Source organism: Dreissena polymorpha, chromosome 14 (genome assembly GCF_020536995.1).
Source record: "Dreissena polymorpha isolate Duluth1 chromosome 14, UMN_Dpol_1.0, whole genome shotgun sequence".
Lineage (NCBI taxonomy): Eukaryota > Metazoa > Mollusca > Bivalvia > Myida > Dreissenidae > Dreissena > Dreissena polymorpha.
Window position 1 is genome coordinate 54,569,139 of NC_068368.1, and position 18,648 is coordinate 54,587,786.

Consider the following 18,648-nt stretch of genomic DNA (forward strand, 5'->3'; position numbering starts at 1 on the left):
GACTGCACTAAAATAATTACGCTTTAATATCAAATGATCAATTATATTCACGTCACATAGAAGCCGCTCATATCTTATTGAGACGCAAGGTAAAGGGTGTTATAAATGGGCTTCAGTTATCTGAATCCGTACCTATGTTGTCCGAAGATAAGAGTCACTGGAATGTGGAAAAATTAATGGAACCAGTAACACAGCCTGCTTGCCAAATTCACTACACCCATAATTACCATTGGGTCGTGTCGATTTTGCATGATAATCAAATATTTCTATTGGACAGCTTAGGTAACGATCGTTCTAGAGACAGATTAATACCACATGGCCTTCAAATACAACTTTCAGTATTATATGGTAAAGACAAAGAAAACATTGATATCACAATTCCGACCGTGATGAAACAAAACAATAATGTTGATTGTGGAGTTTATGCCATTGCCTTTGCTACCCAGTATTGCCTCAATAAGCAATTGGAATTCGAAATATTTTTTGATTTTTCTAAAATGAGATCGCACTTGATGCACTGCTTCGAGCAAGAAGAGATATCTCTTTTTCCGGTCACCCAAAAAACGTAAAGTAAACGTAGTATGCTTCATGTGAAACGCGAACGGATAAATAACTACTGTTTGTGTAATCTTCCCGAATGCGTTGACAATATGATTCAATGCGACCGATGTCCTTCTTGGTATCATAGATCGTGTATAGAAATACCATTGGATGTGTCAATGAATGATAAAGTTTTTGTTTGCATTAAGTGCAATGTAACTGACTGCTCAACTGACATACCGACCGCCTCCAATTAATCTAATACCGACTAAATAATTGTCACCGTAAACATAAAAACATCATTTTAAAACGACCACATCAGTCTAGCGCCAGCAAATAAAAATACCAAAAAATCGCGCGATCTATATACTTATACAAAATATAAGAACAATCCTATCACATAGCAGGATTTCGGTGACCGATTGCCTTCGGTATTATGCCGTACGCCGACTCGCCGACGTCCTGCACTATCTCTACAGGCTAGTGTACAGAACATGTGACTTATAATTTAATAGTTGTGCAATATAACTGTTAATGCATTTCCTTACTAACCTCTGTGTATCTATATCTATCCAGTAGTCGAACTCAAAATATCTAGAGTAGGGCGTACCAGTATGCATTTGTACATAATAAGGATGTTTCAAGTTATGTCAATATTGTTTCAGTATATTTTTATACTTAATTGTATCATGACATCAAGTTATACTGAAGTCGTAATTCTGCGTAAATTTCTTGTTCTGTACAGTTTTTGAAAATTGGTTTTTTTCCATAGTAACGAAGTAATGGTTATGAGAAATACAAACTTGTTAAAACACTGTCATTTGTTAGACTTGTACTCGCGCGTTTCTGTTATGTTTTTCAGTCAAACCCATGTGTTGCTGTCGTGCCATTCCAGTGGTGTCACGAGATTTCGTCAAACTACAAGAATGCTACAGCACGAAGAAAATACCAGAACATTGTGCTCATAATTTTCATAAGACAATTAAATGATTTTCACTTTTTCCATTCACCTATATTTATACTCGAACTGTTATTGTTATTGTTGATGTTTGCTTACAGTTTATACTTAAGGATTGTTAGTAGCATATATTACAATGTATGGTAGCATATATTACAATATATGTTTGTACTGACCGTATATTTTAATAAGACTAATACTTAAATCCCATAAACTGTTGCTGGTTGTTTTTACAGCTTATTATTAAGTTATCTTTATTGTCGATAATGAGCCTTTGCACACACTTTTTCGAGCCAATGTTTGAAACTTAAACGGAAAAAAACGATCGCTTACATCTAATTTTACTTTGATTGTTCGTGTGTTCATACTGTTAAATGACAAATGGTCGATAAAGTGAAGTAAGATCAACAAATAATACCCACTGTAAGAACGTGACCGTCGCGTTTAAACGTGAACTCAACGAACGTTTCTATTGTGGTTCGCGAACGTTATCTACATCGTATGCGTTAAAACAATTTCTATCAATAACTGCATTAACCAAAATTAAAGTAATATTTTCATAAAATTATAATAGTTGATGACTTATTATGCATTTTTCAAAGAACAGAATTTAAAACAAAGTACATGCATTTTTCAAAGAACAGAATTTAAAACAAAGTACATTAAAAAAATCTTCGTTTATATGTTGCTTTGAACCAAAACAAGAATCATTTGTGGCTCGGCACGAGATAAGGACACCACCATCTTGTCAAGAGATGACTTCTTCATTATCAAAGTGCAAAATCTAACAAATTAAAATCAGAAATTTTAGCTCTGACTTCTCAATAGGGACGAATTTGTGACACTTTTTATGTTTACTATTTAACACCGATTTTGATTAAAAGCAAAACAAGTATCATGTGTGGCTTAGAACGAGATCAGGACATCACCATCTTGTCAAGAGATGACTTCTTCATTATACAAGTGTAAAATCTGACACATTATAATCTGAAATTTGCGCTCTGAATTCCCAGGTGGGGACGAAGTTGCGACACTTGTCATGTTTAGTCTTTAACACCGTTTTCGCAAATTTTGTCAATAAAAGCCAAACGATTTTATGATATGCAGTGCATGTAATGACCAACCTTATGACTGTAAGCCTCGCCACAAATGCCGTTGTAAATGGTTAAACTGCTTAACACGTACATTGGGCCGCAAAATATAACAGGCAAAAAAACATAATGATATCATGGATGAAATGAAAAGACAAATCCAGCGTATTTCATAAAAAAATAAGATGATTGAAAGGCCATTACATAACATAACAAGGTATGTGTTTGTAAAACACAATACACAATGTCCCTTTTTGAGCGATTTTGACCCATATATTTGACCTTTGACCTTGATGTTTTTGTAAAAAAAGTGTGACATGTGCATAATACACCCCATTTAAAATCAATGGATGCAATGTAAAAAAGTACATTATTCACAGGGAGCTAGAGACAGACAGATTTGGAAACTAAAACAAGCAAATTCATTGACAATGTGTAAACAGTGCTGAGTGAGCATAGAATTTCTTGTATTCAAATGCTTGTGCAGAAACAACATAACATTTCTACATTATATTCCCTTAAAATACTTTATCATGCTTAATATTCATAATTATGGATGAAAGGCTGATTAAAAAACAGACACAAGATATACATCAATGCCATTATAACCACATATTCACCCTTACAAATAAAACTGTACTTTTAAATTCTTTGATGAAAACTGACCTCTTAAGTCTTCAATTAAATACTTGATATGTTAAAAAGGTCCATCACAAGACAATTACTGGGCAATACATGTATATAGTCCGTGTTACCACCCACACACAGCTCAAACTGACGGTTAGATGTAAACATGGTACGGTAAGGTTGCACCAGGATCTGCCAGGTTCATTTGTGAAGATCTGCAATGAAAATATATAACAATGACTGATAATTTATGACTGCAACCTTCCACAAACACATCAATAATACATCAATACAGTGGTAACCACATGTTATTTTTCCCTGCATTGTTGTTTTTCTTATTGAACTTAATATTTGTAAAAATAACACAACACATTATTAATCAAATGATACACTGTTATCAACATGAAAATAAGATTTTTGTTTTGTACATAATTTATTTCTGTTCCCTCCAGATATGCATAGTAAAAAGAGCTAAGGCATTTTTGTTTAATAAATTCTGTTAGTTTTTATCTAAACATCCGCATACCATGGATAAGATAATCAATAAATCATATGTTGTTTTTACTAATGGAAAAAATAGAATAAATACTAAACACAAATGAGGTAAACAATACATGGTGTGAGTCATACCATACCTGCTAATTACAGTATAAGCACATCTTTTGGTACTATGTCATTATTCCCAATCAGTATGTTATGATGTGGATCAGCTTTGGACACATGCCCCTACATGTATATCATTGGATTTCTTCACTGAAACAACAAGATACAGGCCTTGACAAAATTATTGCAAAATATATATGTGTGGTTTTAATTATATTTAAACATAATATATTACAAATAAAAAAAATGCCCGCACAAGTATCGAATCTGGTAACAATCTTACCAATATTCCAAAACATATCGGCAGACAACCTTTAAATTGTCTAAAACTGGAAACTATAGTCTCTAAAGTGACTTCCAAATTTGTGTTGTTCTAAATTTTTTATTTCTATATTTGTTTTAACGAATCATTATCTTTGCGCATCACTGTTTTAATTTCAACTTGATCATGAACACTTAACTGACATTGATAACGCATTCATTAATCCTTTCAGTGCGGGAACCGAATTTTGAAGGCCTTTGCAAACAGTTTGGATCAAGATGAGACGCCACAGAATGTGGCGTCTCATCTGGATCCAAACTGTTTGCTATTCTGATAGTATTTTTTGAAAAAAAAATCGAAGAAATGCTAATTGTAGAAATTCAGCAGACGACATTTTAGCAGACGACAAATTTCCCAGCATTTAAAGGGTTAATTCTGGTGTTACAAATAGAATTGCGATTGCTTACAGTCCATTACAGGATTGCACACAGATTTTTAACACAAATTTTATAATACATGTACAGTCAAGTTACCATTACCGGATCAGTAGCGTAATAAAGTTGTTCTGGTGAAAAGCAATAAATGTTTTGAGACTTCTTTTACATCAGTTTGATTAAATATTACCTTTGCTCGCTGATTCAGCATATAGTCTTATTTTTAAACGCAGGCAAAATGTATTTGTGATACCTTTTTTTCGCTGCAGAATTCATGCATTAACAGATCAGTTGTAGCCATAACGGATCACGTGATCGAAACCACTCAGGGGGCTTCTACCACGCTATTTGAACTGTCGAAACATGAACTGTGTTGTTTACAATGCCCAAATTACATTGCCAGTTGTAAATTATATTCATTTGTTTTTGTTATAATTGTTTTCTATATGTGATTGAAAATGCTGTGTTCAAAATATCATCCAAAACTGACAACTATTTATCGGGAAGCGCATTCTTGAACATGAAAGTGATCCTCTATGGGTAATGATCCGGTAATGGTAACTGGACTGTATCTACTACAACCTAATTCCATATTCATTTGACAGTCTTTCAGCTATCAATTGATCAACAATTATACAATCATCTTAAAAATAAATAAGTGAAAGTAGAAAACTTTGAGAAGCATATAAGCACTAAAATGTATCAAAGATGTGTTACTACAGTTGATGTCATTTTAAAGGGATCTTTTCACGCTTTGGTAAATTGACAAAATTGAAAAAAGTTGTTTCAGATTCGCAAATTTTCGTTTTAGTTATGATATTTGTGAGGAAACAGTAATACTGAACATTTACCATGGTCTAATAGAGCCATTATATGCATCTTTTGACGATTTTAAAACCTAAAAATTATAAAGCGTTGCAACGCGAAACGATTGAATAATTTGGAGAGTTCTGTTTTTGTCGTTAAATTTTGTGAAACTACGAAGATTGCTTATATAAGGTATAAAATACGTTCAGCATGTGTACTCGGCGGAATAGCTCAGTAGGCTAAAGCATTTTTACTTCAGGACTCTGGCAGGACTCCAGGGGTCACTGGTTCGAAACCTGGTCCGGGCAATGTTCTTTTCCTTTTTTAATTTTATTCTTGATTTTTTACTGAAGCTTTTCAGATCCAATGTTTACATTTATCGATATAAAGCATTTAATGAATAAGTTAAAAAATGCCAAAATCTGTGAAAAGGCCCCTTTAAAATCGTATAATAAGAAATGATTTGACAGATAAATTGTGAAGCGTTTTAGATTTTGACAACTGTGTAACAGACAGAAATATCCGCTAAAATCGTCATTATGAGAGCCAATACGTCTCATAAACACGTTATGATTGATGAAATATAATCTTTTTACAGGAAATGTTTTATCCACATACTACTTCTTGAAGCAAACAAACTGAAAATCTATGAAAAAATATACCTTAGCAAAATCCAGAAAGTTTATCCGAAAATTAACAATGTTAATCTGCCATTCCATGCCCTACTGTTTTGATTGTTATATTAACTTAGGTTAATCTACACCATAAAATATCAAAATAAAAAAGGTAAACATCAATATTTAAGTATCCATCGTGTATTTTTAACATCAAAAAATAAAATTAAAATAATTAAACCATAATAAACACCATAATAACGGACAGCGATTACCGTCTGCAATTTCCTTCTTTGTTCATATCGTATGCAGTTATCAACGTTATCTATATTGTATGCAAATTCCGTAAGCGTTTTAGTGAGACCCGTCTTGAGACGGTCTTTAGTATTCCAATGACTTGTCTCTGAAGACGTTTTTTTAGGATTCTTTATGAAGACAAACAGCCGAGAGCAAAGCTTATCAGACGATATATGCATTTATCGTCATTTATTGGATGAATTCTCGAGTAGTGTTACAAATGTTAACATCAGAGATGTTTCGAAATCATTAGAACTATGATTGAAATAGTCCGGATTCAATAAAGATATTAAAAACGCGTTCTTTATTCGATGGCATGCCTTTAAATGCATTCATGTAGCCTTAAACACGGTTACATGTCACTAAAAAATAACTTGACATTTCCCTTCTAAGACAATATCCAACCAGTATTAAGTATTACTTGAATATTAGGATTCTTGATATTTGTTCAGTTAATGTGTATATTTATTAATATGTTCTCTAGGATTGCGATGATTTGCGATCCAAGTTAATTGTAAAATCGTGTTAAATCATTTTGCAATAAAATAATTTTGCATAGTCTTTAGAACGCAAAATCTTGGATTGTTTTCTATTTCTCAATATAATCATACAAAACAAGAAAAAGGGAGGGCATGCAGATTTTCTTGTTTAACATTTATAAATATTAAACCATTTGAAATAATTGTTTCCTAGGGTGCTTATGTAAGCGTTATATCCGATGAGTCATCTGACATTTATTTACGGTAATTCAATGTCCAGTCTCACGTAAAGATTTTTCTATTGTCTAATACAAAAAGGCCTTCGGAAATTGGTGCGGTAATCGATTTAATCATTTTGCGTGAAATTGTTAAGGAACCGTCACTAATATTTAAGGTTGTTATCCAACTCCTGAGTAGAGTCATAGGGGTGGCGCCCGGAACTGAGTGGGAAGGGGGTGACAAAGAAAGACGTTTTGCTACCATATGCCATTCGTCTTGAAACAAGACTACTCGTGTAAGGGTGCACGCAATCATGTACTCGGCTGTGTGACTGGTTTGCTGCACGCAATCATGTACTCGGCTGTGTGACTGGTTTGCTGCACGCAATCATGTACTCGGCTGTGTGACTGGTTTGCTGCACGCAATCATGTACTCGGCTGTGTGACTGGTTTGCTGCACGCAATCATGTACTCGGCTGTGTGACTGGTTTGCTGCACGCAATCATGTACTCGGCTGTGTGACTGGTTTGCTGCACGCAATCATGTACTCGGCTGTGTGACTGGTTTGCTGCACGCAATCATGTACTCGGCTGTGTGACTGGTTTGCTTTGAAAAGAGTCGCTGACGGAATTGAATACCGCATATTAAAGAGGAGGACTTACATGTGACTTCCGTGTCACATGATAGTATCATTTGTTGCACTGTAGGTATTGAATTACTCAATTACGTATCAGTTAGGATTATTGTAGACTTAAAATTAACATTATAATTAACAAACCATCTGAGCCAGCAATTTGCATCATGTTCTCATTTCCATGTCTTTTGGAAAACAGTTATCGAATACGCTTCATTTTGTCTAATGTTTCCACGTTTAAGATCTTCCACACTATCGTGGAATAAGATACATTTAGGGGACATTGTCGATGCAAAATGACCGTTAATTGCGGGAATATACACGAGAAAGCAGTAAGGTTAACTTCATATGTTGAAAGTTAATGGAAATATGATCTGCTCTCATTGCTTTCAAATGAACTCAATTCTTTGCAGGAAATGCACGCATGCCCATGATAATCAACTCCCTTCTTTATTTTACCTGTTGAACGTTGTAAGCGATTGTCACAAATACTTGTTCTTATTTTTTAATTATAAGACAAAATATTTATGCCGTTTGTCTTTATATTTTATTTATAAAGTTTGGAATTGTCGAAAATGTGTTGTGTTATCACAGCATCTCGCATTGCCGTTTCAAACCCGATTTTTCATTGTTATGAATAATCACATATGTTGACCTTCAGTGTTATGTTGTTTTCTTGTGGTTGTTGCGCACACCATTCATGATATAAACACGTGATAAAACAATATACTGCGTGGCAAATGTTTTACATTACTTTATTATTCCAATTGTATAATTAAATGGTGTTGAACGGAGTATTTGCACCACTTTCAGTTGTTTCTGACAAATCTGAAGCTAAAAAATCACCAAAGACAATTTAGATGTTAGAGTAATAAAAGGGTTGAGCTGATCTCAATGATATCTATTTTTTCCCAATGAGATTCTTTCCATTACAATTGTGTTACAAAATATGAAAAAGAATGTCAAACAGCGGACCCGTGCACACTTTTACAGATAGCTCTGTAAATATTTAAATTAGCCGCGCTCATGGGAAACGGGCCTTAATACATGTGTCGTCTCAAATTTGCCTGTGTAGTCCAAACAGGCTTAATAGTGACGAAGCTTAATGCATGTGCGTTAGGTGTCGTCTCAGATTAGCCGGTGCAATCCAAACAGGCTAAATAGTGATGAAGCCTTAAGCATGATCGTAAAGCGTCGTCTCAGATAAGCCTGTGCAGTCCAAACAGGCTAAATAGTGACGAAGCTTAATGCATGTGCGTAAAGTGTCGTCTCAGATAAGCCTGTGCGGTCCAATCAGGCTAAATAGAGACAACGCTGAACGCACGTGCGTAAAGTGTCGTCTCAAATTGGCATGCGCAGTCCAAATAGGCTATATAGGGACGAAACTTACCATCGAGACTGGATTTTTGTTAAGAGGAGACATTCCATAAAAGCGAAAAATGTCGTCCCGGATTATCTTTTGCGGAATACACAAGCTAATCTGGTAAAGCGCGCATATGCATTAAGCCCCGTTTTCCCACACTCAAATAAATGTGTGTGTTTAATCATTAATGTCAGTAAATCTGGAATATTTTGTTTTCATCGGAACAGTACATTCACATTGAGGTACTTTACGAATGGTATAAACCATTTGTTTTTCTTGCAGTGAATTGTTAAATTTTTTTTTTCATCATAAGTAACTTATGATATAGCTATATAACAACAAATTGCATCGTAACATGTTTTCATCTCCAGTTTTTCTGCGCTGAAATCGGTATCATTATTGTATTAAATATTGACCACGCTTCGTTTTGTACAATGTTACCACTTAATTGGTTCTCTATTAGCGATCTTCCGCTAAATCGGCGAATAAGTTACATTTAGAAGACATTTTCCGTTTTAATTGTGGGTTAAGGGCGGGAAAATACACCGAAATGCAGTTAAGGTCAGACCAAAGACGTTTGATACAGGTGTAATATAGTTAATGGAAGTGTAATCTGCGGTCAATGCGTACCGACGAATTTTATTTTATTTTGTTTACAAAACGACGACTTTTAATGTTTAGTTTAATTGCTGTATGTTATGGAAATATTGGAAAAAATACGTTTGTTCGGGGAAAAGTGGTCATGTTGGCTTTTTGAAGTAGTTCGTTTTAGGATTGCTTGAACTTGAAGGAAACTTGTTTTTGATAAATAAAACTGATTGCGACACTGTAACTTACAGATTAAAGGACTGATTTGACAACAGAATGTATAATAACATATGTTTATCTTTGTTAAATGTATTGCATATATTGTAAGTTTCACGATGAGCATTTTCGCTCCGATTATTAAACGTGTGAACACTTAAAACGCCATTCGCAGTTCGCGTCAAGTTTGACAATGTGGAATATTGCATAATGCATGTAGATTCAGTCGTTTATATATAGAATAGAACTGATCGATTGCTCGACATTTGTGCAAATCCGAAAAAAAATCAGTAAATTTCCCCATTAAATAACCCGCGTTCTGAGAAAAAGGGTCTTATTCCATATGCGATCAGCATAACTCCAACTTAGCCTGCGCAATTGTGCAGTCTGGTCATGAGCCCCGCTGTCCGCTTTTAAATCACGCAAGGTTTCGTGGCCTTATTAGCGGACAGGGACGCCCTTGACCAGACTGCATGAAGCAATACCAAAAACTGCAACGACGACAGACCTCTGGAATTCAAAAGTAGCAGTGCTCAATCAGGAGCCCGGAACACATAAAATAGTATGAAAGCTTGCAATTTAAGTGGAATGTTATTTGATTTTTTTGGCAAGTAACATTCAGCGTTGTTTCTTCAATATAGATTTACCTGAATAACCACATTTTCTAGCGTTTCGCTTTTACCGCGTACAAAAATATGCTTCGACATTTTGTCTGGGTGTTTCCATCCATGTTTGCGTCTCTCCGGCAAATACGAGTTTGGTGCTTATCCCATTGGCTTCAACAACCTGTCCGTCAAAGTTCCATCTCAGCCAATCCACGTTAACCGTCAGATACTGTTTGCATATTAATAAGCGAAGCTGAACCAGCGATTCTGCCAATCGAAACTCGAGATTTCTAATAAAGGCACGTGCGTGCCGCGCGCTCGTTTAGCACGGATAGTTTACAGATGTGGCAGATTAGAGGCACTATCTTCCCTATTATCAACAATTTCTAACGGTAATGAAATATTTATATTCAACGCTGAATAGTAAGGATAGAAATCAGAGAATTAGCAACAGTAAAGGATGGGGAGAGATTATTTTGTTGCCATTCTAATTAGTTGATCACGTCTAATGGTTATTAGTTACAACTCGCATGCAATCAGATCTTCTTGCAATAAAATAATTTGATAACAAAATGTTAACTAATTTGAAAAAAAGTTAAATATATAACACGGCCGTTAATCACGCGCACCACCTCTTTTTAAGATGCATTAATAAATGAGCCAATCCTACTTCCGAGGTGGCGCTCAGGCCCGGATGTTTTGAAATTTAACGAATACTTTTACAGGAATAGGAGATAAGGTTTAATATGTTTTTCAACACATTTCGCATTTTTTTAAATCGGTCAATGAAGTGCGATTCAGCGATTATAAATTCATCTAAAAATGTACAGAAACATACAATCACAACCCATTTGGAGAAAGACTTTATATAATATTCTCTACACTTTGTTTATTTGATGTTACCGGTAAGTTGCGATTTGACACGATATACATTTGGTTACAGAACCAAATTCCAAGAACCAACGTGCGATTTTCAAATATATATATATATGTAATATAAAACTTATTATCCAAATTGAAAGAAAAAACCTGTCATAATAAAGTAGGGCCAATTTTCTATACCGGTAAACGTTAAATTATTTTAATTGTACTTTAATTGATATGCGCGATTATTTCATTTTTTAAACGAACTTTTTAACATGGCTTTTGGTATTTGCCCATATGAAATAGACGACAGTATTTTTTACCTTAATTCATTATGAACCTTTTAATGTGTACATGAATTTATAAATAATAATATAACAAGTAGATTATAAAATGTAAAGTCAATAAGTTTACCAAAAAAAATTATTCAATAATTATTTATCAAGAAATCCTTGAGCGCGACTTTTAGTTTGATTCATCTGATCGATTGCATCCGATTTGTGAATTTGTGAATAATGGTCCTTGACCGGAAGTCGAATGTCAGACAATGATTGACCGGAAACAAGCCCCATCAAGCAACTCAATGATCTTCTTGGTAACCGGTGGTCGCCACCTGGGACTACTTTTTTCACAGACGATGACCAGACGACCATTTGCAGAGAGTTGTTTTTCAGGTCTTATTATCTAAGAGTGCTTATTTTCTCGGTTAAGTGAAGAATGAATTAAATAAAATTGATTTGATAATAGTTTTTGATTGGAAACATCGATTTTTAACTTCTTTGAAACTTGGAAGACCAGAATAAAACAAAATTTTTATTGTCGATTTATGGTCATAATTACCAACGCCACGTTTACTTGCTTTCAGGCTTTGTCGATTATTGTAGAATTTCTCCGAAAATTCATACTAAGTAATTGAGTTGCACGTTCAGTGTTTTCGAGAAAATTATTAAGTGTTTTAAGTATACAGTAATGTAATGAATAGAAATACCATAAGAGTAAAACGGCAGCCGACAGAAGTTCAAAGGCTAAATGGAACCGAATGTTTCCAATTAAATTCCATTATCATTCAAACGGTTCCGTCATCAATTATGATATTCAACGAGAAAGTAATAACGGTGTACGGTAATTTGTATCGGTACGTTGAAACATCTTTTGTAACAAGAGATCTGTTTTGGCTTTGTTGAATTAAACAAATACGATCAGTTGAGAGTTCTCGAAAGTACAATGATTTTGGCAATCGTGGCAAAACGCAAAAGATTGTTTTCCAGATCGAAAATTTTCAAAACATTTTAATCGAAGTTTGAAAGATTGGTGCGTCAAAAAGCTCCAGAAAAAAGCCGATATATAATTATAACAATAAAACTATACTTACAACATACATTAAAACTTTAATAAAATGAAATCCGTACGTTAGAGAGATGTAAAGAATTGACCATGACAAGCTTTGCTCGATAAACTGATTGAATATAAGGTTTGGAAGTATAACCGGATCGCGAAACATGTAAATAACACAAAAAAATAATAAATTTGTTACGATATATAAATATAAAATGACTAAATATGTAACCCCTTCAACGTGAGTTTATCATCACGAAATGGCTTTAAGACACAAAAGTGTCGTCGCCACGTGTTGTCATCAGAACAGGTGACACTAGATCGGAAGGTAAACACCGTTGACACGTGGATAGGACATCCGATCCATGGCACGTATTAAACAACAACGAGGACAAATTTATTGAAAACTTTATCAGATCAACACCGTTTCTCGAACGATTCCCGATGGAAACATTTTTCTTGATTAAGAAACTATAAATTCATGATAATAAATATGAGCGTCCTGGACAACATTATTTGATTTCGGAGATCAATTGTTTCACTCCGGATGCGGTTGTGTACACTTGTCGACTATTTTTGGATAGCAAGCGCTTAATTGCTCGGATCGCCATTTTCGCCACCGGTCGTGTGAGGATAAGCGTATAATGACTCTGAATCGGGGTTAAAATGCTCGTCGGCACGCGACAAAACGACAGACAGACGACATTTGTCATGTTTACTATCCTGTGGAAAATGGATTGACAGCATTCGGCGCATGTCGTTTGTATTATTTTTCAAGGACGGTCCCAAGCCCGCGCTGAAAAAGGAGGAGGGTTGGGCGTAGGGCTAGCTACCCTACCCTGTTGAAACCTTATTGCTACAGAAACGCCAAACAGAATAACAACAGACATCACGGACCTGGGAGAAGCTGGACCTCCAGCTGGAGGACGTATGACGCCGGACGGTGAAAGCCAGTGTCAACTGGAAGCCATCAGGCCGAATACCATCATCTCCACCAGGACCACTACCACCATCGGTACATGGAATGTCCGAAACTTGTATGAGACCGGGAAGACAGCACAAGTGGCCGTAGAGATGAGATAGTTCAACCTCACCATCCTAGGGATCAGTGAATCAAGATGGACTGGCTATAGGCAAAAGCGACTGACTTCCGGTGAATTACTGTTGTTCTCGGGGCATGAGCAGGAGGATGCAGCACACACCCAGGGAGTAGCCTTAATGCTTTCCAAGTCGACACAGAGAGCGCTCATCGGGCGGGAGGCACACGGACCTCGGATCATGACGGCCTTTTTCCTTACAAAGAAGAAGAGGATCAACATGGACATAATCGAGTGCTACGCCCCAACAAACGACAGTACAGAGGATGAGAAGGACAACTTCTACAATGGACTGTCAACCATCATACAAGACAGACCAAAGAGAAACATCATTATTCTAATGGGTGACTTCAACCCCAAGATCGGCAGTGACAACCGAGGATATGAGATCATGGGAAAGCATGGGTTAGGCGAGATGAACGACAACGGGGAGAGATTCGCCGACCCGTGCGCCACAAGTAGCCTGGTCATCGGAGGACGTGTTTTCCACCACAGAAGGATACACAAGGCAACTTGGGTGTCACCAGACCTGTCAACGGAGAACCAGATTAACCACTTGTGCATCGCAAGGAGTTTTCGTCGCTCTCTTCAGGATGTACGTGTCAAGCGAGGAGCAGACGTGGCTTCGGACCATAATCTCCTTGTCGCCCGATCGAAACTAAAGCTGAAGAAGAGTTGGACAGGGGGACCCAACCAACGCCAACGGTACAACACTGCCACTCTGAAAGACACCTGGAAGCAAGAAGAGTTCAAGGTCACTCTCTCCAACAAGTTCCAGGTCCTAGAGGAGCTGCTTGAAGAAGGGACGATAGAGCAGAAGTGGCAGAACGTGAAAGAAGCAGTGACCTCAACATGCCAAGAAGTACTGGGCCCCAAGTCTTACACCCACAAGGAGTGGATGTCAGCAGAGACGCTTCAGAAAGTATAGGAAAGACGAGACAAGAAGGCAAGTGTAAACAACAGCAGAATTCGAGCCGCAAAAGTGAAAGCACAAGAATTGTACACCGAAGCAAATAGGAGCATCAAGCGAAGTATCAGAGAAGACAAGAGGAACTACATAGAGACGCTTGCAACAGAGGCGGAAGAGGCAGCCTATGAGAACAGAACGAAAGATCTGTACTCCATCACCAAGAGATTAGCAGGAAAGTTTGCCAAGCCAGAGAGGCCAGTAAGGGACAAAAATGGAGGAGTAATACCAGATGATGAAGTGCAGAAGAAGAGGTGGATTGAGCACTTCCAAGAGCTACTCAACAGGCCAGCCCCTGTGAACTTACCGGAGATTCTGCCAGCTACAAGCGATCTGCCAATCAAATGCTGCACTCCCACAAAGGTAGAGATCAGCAACGCCATCAAACAATTGAAGAATGGCAAATCTACAGAACCTGACAGCATACCGGCAGAAGCGCTTAAGGCTGACGTGGAGACCAGTGTGGACCTACTACACCCGCTCTTCAGCAAGATATGGGAAGAAGAAGAAATCCCAACAGTGGAAAGAGGGTTACCTCATCAAGCTTCCCAAAAAGAGCGACCTCAGTTCCTGCTCCAACTACCGAGGAATCACGATTTTGTCCATCCCAGAAAAGGTGTTATATTGCATCCTACTAAACCGAATGAAAGACGCAGTAGACCCGCATCTCCGTGACCAACAAGCAGGCTTCCGAAAGGAGAGATCGTGCACGGATCAGATCGCAACCCAGCGCATCATGCTGGAACAATCCCTGTAGTGGAATTCGCCGTTGTATGTCAACTTTATTGACTATGAAAAGGCGTTCGACAGCGTTGACCGGGAGTCCCTCTGGAGACTGCTGAGACAATACGGAGTGCCAGAAAAGATCACCAACATCATCAGGAAGTCTTATGAGGGAATGACCTGCAGAATTGTTCACGGCAGACAGCTCACGGATGCCTTTGAAGTGAGAACTGGTGTGAGGCAAGGCTGTTTACTCTCACCTTTCCTTTTCCTGCTGGCCATAGACTGGGTAATGAAGACATCAACGGAGCAGAAGCGGAATGGAATTCAGTGGACACTCTGGGAACAGTTGGAAGACCTTGCCTCTCTCTCACACCCAACAACAGATGCAGGAAAAGACAAACTCATGGTAGCTGACAACTCAGCTAGACTGGGCCTCACCATCAACAAAGGGAAGAGCAAGGTGTTCAGGACCAACATATCAAACAACACACCCATCACAGTCCAAGGCGAGGCGCTGGAGGAGGTTGACAGCTTCACCTATCTCCGCAGCATTCTGGACAACCAGGGAGGAACGGATGAAGATGTCAGAACCCACATCGATAAAGCACGAGCAGCCTTCCATCAGCTGAAGAGCATCTGGGGATCCAGCGTAATTGGCATCACCACCAAGATTAGGCTCTTCAATACCATCGTGAAGCCGCTACTCCTCTATGGACCAGAGACCTGGAGAAACACTGTCACCACCATAAAGAAAATACAGGTCTTCATCAACACCTGCCTCAGGAAGATCCTCAAGATCCGCTGGCCGAAGAATTATGGAGAAGGACAAACCAGCAGCCAGTTGAAGAAGACATCCTTCTGAAACATTGGAGGTTGATAGGCCACACCCTTCGCAAGCCTGCATCCAATACGACAAGGCAATCCCTCACATGGAACCCCCAAGGGAAAAGGAAGAGAGGGCGGCATAGAAACACCTTGCGCCGTGATCTAGATGCAGATGCTAAGCAGATGGGCCAAACATGGATATGGCAGCTTGAGAGACTCGCCCAGAACCGAGACGCCTGGAGGAAGCTGGTTGGCGGCCTATGTCCCAGATGGGACCACAGGCGAAGATGAGATGAAGCGATCAATGAAAGATATTACACAAATAATTAAGTAACGTCCTAATCGCAATTAAACGCATTTAGCAACGTAGAGTTTTTTGTTATCCCTCAGTGGTCCATTGTTTTACGACTGACAACGCCCGCGAAAAACCTCAGACGATTCCGAATTGTGAGTTTCCCACAAAACCATGAAACCACTCGTTGGATTGCCCGGGTAAAATGTTTTGTGGCTAAGGACAGCCAGCAATAGCGACTATTGTCTGAGTAGCGTTTGACTGTATGGGAGACGAAGTAGATCACCGAACGTCAAGTTCGTCGTTGTTACTTAAGGCGTATAATGTGTGCTCATGTTGCAGTTCATATACGACCTTCAGGAATTTATAGATCAATAAACAATAACAAGTGTCATCAATTAAACGCATTCGTCCAAACTGCTTCTTGATCTTTGACCTACGATAAACTATCCACTTCACAATATCATGTTAATATTTTATACCTGTGATGTTAAATCAATATTTAATACACTGTAAAAACAATCGTTACATGAGGTATACCTTCTGTAGATACAATTCGTGTTTGACAGAAAGGTTACGTCATGATATGTTCTTGATGCGATGATGATGTTAATGCCTGGGACAATTAACACTTACAAAAATAATAAGTCACATTGTCTAGTCGATAATGATTGTCTTGATGATTTACCAAGAACGGGGCTCGACATGAAAGAGGGGATCATCAATCAGTGGTAGACGTAGAAAACAAGATCGTAAACAATGAGAAGACATGAATGCATCTGTGGCTAAATACTTGTGATTGAAAATGAATAAGGGGGCATACTTTGTCACCCGGGTGAGCCTAATGGATTTGGTTTGACAGGTGAAGGGTCGGAGATTAATGACCACGACGAATAACATTCTTCTGAAAGGACTTGATATGAAAGATGGCGCGTGCTGATTGAATACTCTCGGGAGCACTTGTATGCGTGGTATTTAATGCTATTATTTTGTAAAAGTTAAGTTTTATTTGGAATCATTTTGGGTCCAAACGAATTCTAGAACGACACAGTTATTGAACAAATAATGATTACATTTTATTTCATATATAATGTTATTACATTTTACAATATACCTTCTGCATTCCGTTTAATAAGAAACGAATCACACCATCTGTTGTTTGTAATAGAAACTTCAATTATTTAATTAGATAACTATTCAGAGAGTGTAAGTAATTATTCCATGTGTACATGCATTTCGGTTTTGTTGCTCTAAATTATTGCATTAATACATCGATGTGTATGTCTCCCTGTTGAAGGGTTATAACTTAAAAAATGGACTTGGCATGTATAAAAGGAGCACAGATTGAGATAAACCATTTGGTGCAGTCTAACAGTAAAAAACGACCGAAAAGGACGAAACCAATCTGCCGTAATTGTAGTTGTATATTGCAAATTAGTACTATCAATTATGGTAATAACAACGTTGAACAGAGAGTTGCAATTTCTGATGACAGACTCAACTTGCGACCGTTTTCGACCAGTATCGTGTTGCCCCTCGAGGACATAGCGAGCAGAATGGTGCACACCTTTATCAAAACCCACGCCCCTAATTCTGGGCTTTTACAACATCTAAATGACCACCTGTCAACCAGGTCGCGATTTTACGCACCGCCAATTTGAATAAGGATGGACCTCAGAGGTGTTCCGAAACTGGCATAAATCCCAGCATGCCCAGCAGTGATTTCGTACTGTTTGCACATGCGCAGTGTCGACACATTTTTTAATAACAACTTAAAGGAACAACTTTGTAAGTGTTAATATTTCTAATGAATGTCAAAGTGTCCATTCATAGAACAGAACAGAAAGTTTATTTACGACTTAAGCATATACAGCTCATCGTCACAATAATAATATAGCAATAATCAATACACATAAATACTCATGCGTCAAAATAACAACAATTGTGTTTATGCATTTCTAAAAATATATGATTTTTGTGAGAATATAATATGTAAGAGAAGGCTCTTTATTAATTTTTAACAAAGTAAAATGGATGTAAAAAATCCGTAATTGATTGAGAAAAATAATGCGGTATCATATAATGTAGGTGATAGCGCATCGAATTTAGGCCTTTGTTATTTTAATTGACCTTCACTTCAGAACGATACGCCGTGAGAACATTCCATTTCCGATGTCAGAAAATTAGTGCCGATATTGATTCCGTT

At 37.5% G+C, this 18,648-nt stretch overlaps 1 long non-coding RNA gene across 2 annotated transcripts; it reads right to left on the reverse strand.

Moving 5' to 3' along the window:
- Positions 1–2,031: 2,031 nt before the first annotated feature.
- Positions 2,032–6,307, reverse strand: LOC127858727 (uncharacterized). 2 transcript variants are annotated; one of them, XR_008039032.1, is made up of 3 exons: positions 6,212–6,307; positions 3,852–3,969; positions 2,032–3,431 (listed from the first exon to the last, which is right to left on the reverse strand). It is a non-coding gene; the product is annotated as an uncharacterized LOC127858727 (long non-coding RNA). The 2 variants fall into 2 exon arrangements; XR_008039031.1 differs by lacking the exon at positions 6,212–6,307 and adding an exon at positions 5,985–6,053.
- Positions 6,308–18,648: the final 12,341 nt, after the last annotated feature.